A 7224-nucleotide genomic window follows, 5' to 3' on the forward strand; every position below is an offset into this window, starting at 1 on the left:
AGTAGATCTATTTTTATGTTTTTGAGGAATTTCCCAAGTTCCAGAGTAGCTGCACTAGTTTGCACTCCCAACGGCAGCGAATGAGTCCCGCCTTCCAAATATTCTTGACAGCTTTTGTCACCGTTTACCTTTTAAATCTTAGACATTCTGGCTGGGGTAAGATGAAATTAAAAATGTAGATTTAATATGCATTTTTCTGATAGCTAAAGGGATTTTACATTAAAAAATATTTCTCAGTCACTCGTGTCTCATCTTTAGAGAACCCCCTGTTTAGTTTTGTTGCCCATTTTGGGGGATCTTTTGAGACGGGATCTCCCTGTAACACCAGCTGTCCTACATCATGCCCTAATTTTTAATTGGGTTGCTTGTTGCTTTTGATGTGTGGTTTTTGAGTCCTGTATATAGTCTAGATACTAACCCTCTGTTAGAGATAAAGCTGGTGAAGATTTTTTCCATTCTGTGGGTAACCTCTTCACATGAATTTATAGTGTCCTTGGCTGGACAAAACATCTTAGTTTCATGAAGTCCTATTTGTCAGTTGTTGTCCTTAATGTCTCACTTATAGAAAACGTTCTGTTCGGAATACCCAGTCATGTGTCCTTAAGTTCCAGAGTATTACCTACCTTCTTCTCTGTCAGAATCAGGGTATCAGTTCTTACACTGAGACCTTTGATCCATTTGAGGTTGAGTTTTGGTCATGGTGAGAGTTAGAGATCTACTTTCACTCTTCTACATTTATCAATGGAGCTCTACCAACAACATTGGTTGGACCTGTTGCCTTTTTGCCAATGTGTAATTTTGGCCCCTTTCTCAAAATTTGGCTGACTGTAAGTGCATGGACTTAAATGTGGATCAAGTCTATTCCGTTGATCACTGTGTCTTTTTTCATTCTATTACCATGCTATTTTTATTACTATTGCTGTGTGATATACTTCGAGGTCAGAGATGATAATGCCTCTAGCAGGTCTTTTATTGTTTAAGATTGTTTTTGCTATTGTACTGGATAGCTTTAGTGTCAACTCAACACACCTGGGTTGAGGGGGCCTCAATTGGGGAATTTACTCTACTGGACTGGTCTGTGGCCATGTCTCAGTGGCATCTTCTTGATAAGTGATGTGGGAGGGCCCAGCCCACTGTGGGTGGTGCCACCCCTGGGTAGGTGGTCCTGTGTTGCATAAGAAAGCAGGATGAGCAGGGGCCAGGGGAGCAAACCAGTAAGCAGTGTTCCTCCATGGCCTGTGCTCCAGCTCCTGCCTCCAGGTTCCTACCTTGGGCTCTCTGATGAACTGTGACCCAGGAGATGGCTGAATAAACCCTTTCCTCCCCAAGTTGGTATTGGTCAGAGTATTTTGTCAAAGCAATGAAGAAACAAACCAGAACAGCTATCCTGATGTGTTTGTGTTTCCATATGAAATTTGAGATCAGTTCATTTGTTTTGGGGTTTTTTATGTTTTGTTTCTTTCAGTGTTCATTTTCCTTTAATGATCCCCATCTCACTGATGGGCAGATATAGGCAAAACAAAGAGATGTTCACTTGAAGGTCCTTGCCCACATGCTAGAACGCCCCCACCCCCCCAAGGAAAATTACTCTCAAACCAGGGTCCTTGCTGGCAGGATCCAGTTTCCACCAGGTATCTGACTCATAGTCCACCTGCCAATCTGGAATCTGCGGAAAGGCAAGCTCTTGGCCTCAGAAGGCCCAAATTCCAGAAATGGAGCTGCTGTTGGTGGTTCCAAAGAGGATGACACTGGCAAAGGCATTCTCCCTCAGTTTGTCCAATCACTGGAACATCCCAGTGATGAGGCTGTAACTCGTGAAAGTCTGAGTGAGCTCTTTAGGGAAGTGATACTCAGCATACTACAGAGATCAGCCATCATTCCCAAAGTGCTCTCCATGCCACAGACAGGGTGTCCTCATTGGAGTACACAAATTCATCCAGCACAAAGTACTCCTTGGCAGATGAGCGAAGGGCTTGGCCTTGGGCTCAGCAGCTAGTGACTGGTCAATTGTCCATCTCCTCCTCAGGAGCTGGGGTGGCTCATTTTTTCTCCTCTTTCTGCTCAGCCTGGTGTTTCTGCTTTTCCTCTGGTGAACCTTTTCTTTAGGATGGTTCTTTGAACGCTTCTAAGCATCAGACTGGGCCATCTTCTCACACAAGTTCATCTCCCACGAGACAGCCTTGAACTGCGGCTGCTTAATGCAGGGAGCAGCATTTGGTATTGGGGAAGGCTCGGTGAAAAGCAGGCTCCAAGACCTATTTACGGAGCCACAACAGGGTGCAGACAACTGTGATATCAGCCAGAGTCACTTGTTCACCCACTAGAAAAGTCCGTGTCTTCAAGTGAGCGTCCAGCTGCCCCAGAATTTGCCTAGTCTGCTCCTTTGCACATTCAGTCACCTGTTTGTTGTGGTGCACGATGCCCAGGGTGGGGAACTCACCGGTGCTAGCTGGAGGAACAAGGTCACCATCAGGGAAGCTCACCCCTGTACCACCTGAGCTCCTGCTTCCAGAGACTTCCCTGCAGCTCACACAGTAGGGATGTCATTGCTCTCAAACACACAGAAGCATCTTCATCCTCAAATGCTGGAACCTTGCCTACAGGATCTTTGTAGAGAAATCTTAGGGCGCTGTAGTTTTGACCAAAGTGAAAGTGGGGTGGAGAGCATGTGGACCTGAACCCTGCTGTACTGAGCCCCAAAGAGAGCCTTGAAAGTCCTCCAGTTTTCAGGATATGTGTATAGGGTCCCAGCCTCCTTGATGATTCCTAAAGGAGCATCGGTGCTGCCACAGAAGTCTGAGATCAGTTTTTCAACTTCTCTAAGTAATTGTGTTGTAGTTTCCCTGCCCTGAATTTGTAGATTGCTTTTGGGAGGATGGCCATTTTCACAGTGTTAATCCTACCAATCCATTAGCATGGGGTCTTTCCAGCTTCTGCTTTTTCTTCAAATTCTTTCTCTAATATAGGTCTTTCACTTTCTTAGTCCTACTTATTCCAATACATTTTATGGTTGCCAGACTGTTGTGACTGGGACTTTGCCCTGGTTTCTTTCTTTTATATTTGCTCTTGATGAATGGGAAGGCTACTGATTTTTGTGTGTGTGTTAATTTTGACTTCTGCTGCAATATGTTCATCAGCACTGGGATGTGTTTAGTATTCCCTTCAGAGGGTATTATTCTTTCTAGCATCCCCTGCAGAGCTGGTTTAACGGACATTAATTCCTTAAATATGTTTTTAGTGTGAAAAGTTTTCCTTTCTTCTTTTATAATGAGTGATAATTTTTTTTTAGTATAATAGCCTGCATTGGTATCTGTGGTTTTAAAGAGTTTGTAATAAATTAGTCCATTTCTGCCTGGCTTCCAGAATTCACACTGAAAAGTCATGTGTCATTTTGACGGACTTCTTTTCATTTGATTTGCTCATTCCCTCTTGCAGGTTTCAGTGTTCTTTCCTTGTTCTGTTCTGAGTGTTTCAGTGCAGCACGGAGAGTTTCTTTTCTGGTACTATTTGGTGTTCTGTATACTTATTGGACCTTGATAGGCATCTCCTGTAGATTTGGGAAGTTTTGTCTATGATTTTGATGAAAATATCTTCTGTGCCTTTGACCTGAATTTCTTCTTTCTCTTCTGTGTCTATGATTCTTAGATCTGTGGAGGTTTTTTTGGTATTGTTTTTATACTATCCTAAAATTTCTGCACATTCTGTTTCTAGTATGTTTTAGATTTTCTTGCACTGAATGATCTAGTTCCCAAGGCTTGATATTTTCTCTTCCATGTCATTAATTCTCTTAGTCTTTTCACTGAGTTTTCATTTCACTCTTTGAGTTTCTCATTTCAAGTTTTATTTATTTCAGTTTGGCTTTTCTTCAGAAAATTTATTTCCTTATTAAATTCTATTTTCATCTTAGATTATTTTCTTTATCTCATTCATTTGTGTGTTCTCAGTCTTCATTCTATAATTTATTCACATCCTTCTTGAGCTCATAGAAAGAATTTATAATCACTATTTTGAAATCATTATTTTTGTGTGTCAAGTAAATTGTTCTTCAGTGTGTATACAGATTTTTGGAGGAAATGTATTACTTTGGTTCATATTGTTTACATATTGGGGACTGTATGTAGGCATCTGGGTTTAGGTTGTTGATGGTGTTTCCTGATATGGCTATATGGTCTTATCTTTGTTGAACAGGTGTTTGGACCTTTGTTTGCTATTACCTCAATGTATCAGGATGTGGACCAGCTGATTAGTACTTACTGCTCAGTCTTAATAATCCTGTGCAGATGTGCAGATGGGATGCCAGACTATGCCAATTTTGTCACCAGCATTCTCTCAGGGTCTCTTGCGCTATCAGATAAACCATATAACATATTTCTATGTGAATTTATTAGAGTTTATATCTGGGGGGGATATGGAGAAACTTACAGACTAACACCCCTGCACCCAGCTCTGCATGGCTGGCTGCCCGGAGTTCCAGATCACTTCCCGCCTGCCCACAGTCTCTTTAAACTTTCGCCCATGCATCTTGGGCCAGTAGTCTCACCTCAGGTCAGTGACCCCTCTCACCACCAGGGTGAGAATTCAAAGCTGGGCCATCTTTATGCTGCAGCCAGTGCGTTTTCCACGCCTGCTGCTGCTCATTCCTGCAGGCTTCCGCCAATGAGATGGCTCAGAAAACCCCTCCCCAGTCATTCTCCACAGCAGACCCTGCCCCTTGGAAGAAACAGGCATTTTGGGAGATATCTTCCTACCAAGCTGAGGACATGTGAGCTTCTCAGCTCAGGAGCAAACCTTCTGTGGAGTTAGATTCTTACTGACAATCTTCAGAAATATTTAGAAGTCCAGCATAATTCTACAGATTGTTCTTTGGTGGCAGGAGTTGGGGTCAGACTGGGAGTGAGGAGCGTGCCCTCGAGACCAACAGGAGGATGTCACACCCTACCTCATGTGGAAGGTGGGATGGGTTGAGACTAGAGTTAACTAACTGGGTTGGAGATCTCAGAACCCCTGTAGTCACTGGGCCCTGTGGCAGGTAAGATGGGAGTTTGTGGGTGTAGAGAGGGGCTCTGGGTATTGCGATCTGGCAATCAGAAAGTTTCCCGAAATGCCTACCTCAGTTGAGGTTAATAGATAGTCACCCATGTGACTCAGTGCTTTAGGATGGTGGCAAGTAGGCATGGACAATCTACCTGTGTCTTCCAGGGGACCTAAGATGACTGGAGAGTCCCTGGTGTGCAGTTGGCTGGGGAGAAGGGAATCCCAAACAGAATGCAGGGGATTAACAGGTAAGAAATAGAGGATTTGGGATGATAGCCACAGGCAGGGCAGCCTACCTGGGTCTCCAGGCCATGTGGTGAGTTCCTGGTGCAGTTAGCTGGGGTGCCCATTGTAAGCCTTTAAGGCCATTGTCATATACCTGTATATTAGTGTATAAGTATGTTTACAAAATACATAATTAAATGTCTATAGCTCTATCCAAAGAAAAACATACTAAACAGATCACCTAGCTATTGTCTTAGTGTCTGTTACTCAGATGGTACACAATATATAATGTCCTTTAATCATATTCTCCATTACACTCTCTTATTCCCATTGTCCTCTTGCCAAACCTTTTCTTATCACTAAGTCCAACTCTTATTTCCATCGGTTTTGTTTGTGGCCCACTAGGCAGGTAGGAGAGTTTACTTCAGCAAGAGCAACTTACCAGTGACTATACCAATGATGAATATGACTGCCCTTCCCCCAACAGCCAATAACAGCCTATAGCTCCTCAGGGAGAGATGTGGCCTTATGATCCCCTTACTGCAAAATTCCACTGACACTGTTAGGCATTGGCTTTGATGATGGTGGCCTGGTGCTCTTCTGTCACTGACTTCCTTTGAGCAAAGCTAGATGAGGCACAGTTGAGGGATAAAGGGGATGGGCTTGGCAGAGCTAATGCCAGACATCCTGAGGTTACTAGATTTAAACTCTAAGGCACTTCATCCAGAGTTGAGACAGTGCCTTACAGACATCTTACCTGGAATCATCATTTGTCATTGTTTACCTTGGCTCTCACCTAGGTTAAGAAGTTAGCCTTCTTTCTACGCAGGCACAACTTCACAGAAAATTGAAAAAAAATTCTCCAGAACTGAGTGCACCACCTGTGCCATTTTTCTCACACTGTGTGTTTTCCTGTGCTGATGTTATTGACAAGAGCTAGTCTTCTGCTGGTCAAACTTCCATTTTTGGTTACCAGGTAGGGTTCAAATTTTTCTAGACACTTATTTTCATTAGTGTCTGGGTTATAGCTGGAAGGAACTGAAAGAAAGAAGAAGTTATTTTCATTTCCCTTTTCTCTTATTTTCTTCCTTTTTATTCAGAAGCAGGGTCTTACTGTGTAGTCCAAACTGGATTCCAAATCATGATTCTCCTGCTTAAACTTCTCCAATTCTGGATTTACAGGCTTATGGCACCATATCATTCCTTATTCACCCACTGTGTGTGTGTGCGTGTGTGTGTGTGTGTGTATTGTGCATATACATGTACATATATAAGTGTGCATGTGGAGGCCAAAGTTCAATACGTTTATTCCTTCATCAATTTCTACCTTATCTTTTGAAACAGTGGGCCTTGGTCACTTTTCTTGTTTCTGTGCTTAATTGTCCTGACAAAAGCAACTTAAGGTACCATGATTTATTTATTTTGAGTCACAGTTTTAGGGCACAGTTCATCATGGGTACAGAAGGCATAGTGGCAGGGACCTGAGAAGCCAGCTGGTCACATCAAATCTGCAAGTCAGGAAGCAGATGTGACAAATGCTTATGATGGGCTAATTTTCTCCTTTTCCTACAGTCCAGGATCCAAACCCTGGAAATGGTGGATCCCATTTTAGGGTGAGTCTTCCCAGTCTAATTACCTTAATGAACATAGTCCTTTACAGACATATCCAGAGGCTCATCTAATAGGGATGATCTCTTACAGCATGCACATAGCTAGTCTCCTTGATCCTGTGGAGTAGAGTTGAGGACAATAACTCTACACTGAACCAGGAGCTCATCTGTTCAACTAAGATGACTGGCAAGTGAGCTCCAGAGCTGTATTACTTCTGCTCCACCTGCCTCCCTACAAGTGCTGAGGATATAGATATCGTCACTAGTCTGGCATTGTATGTGGGTGCCGGGTATTCAAACTTAGATCCTAGGGTTTGTATGGTAAGTACTTTCCTAATGATCCATCCCCTCAGCC

General features: G+C 43.1%; 1 pseudogene; it reads right to left on the bottom strand.

Annotated features, from left to right (window-relative positions):
- The window catches only part of LOC103746446, a 65885-nt pseudogene extending 59425 nt beyond the window's left edge, over window positions 1-6460 (bottom strand).
- Window positions 6461-7224: the final 764 nt, after the last annotated feature.

Source organism: Nannospalax galili, unplaced genomic scaffold (genome assembly GCF_000622305.1).
Source record: "Nannospalax galili isolate Female #2095 unplaced genomic scaffold, S.galili_v1.0 scaffold844, whole genome shotgun sequence".
Lineage (NCBI taxonomy): Eukaryota > Metazoa > Chordata > Mammalia > Rodentia > Spalacidae > Nannospalax > Nannospalax galili.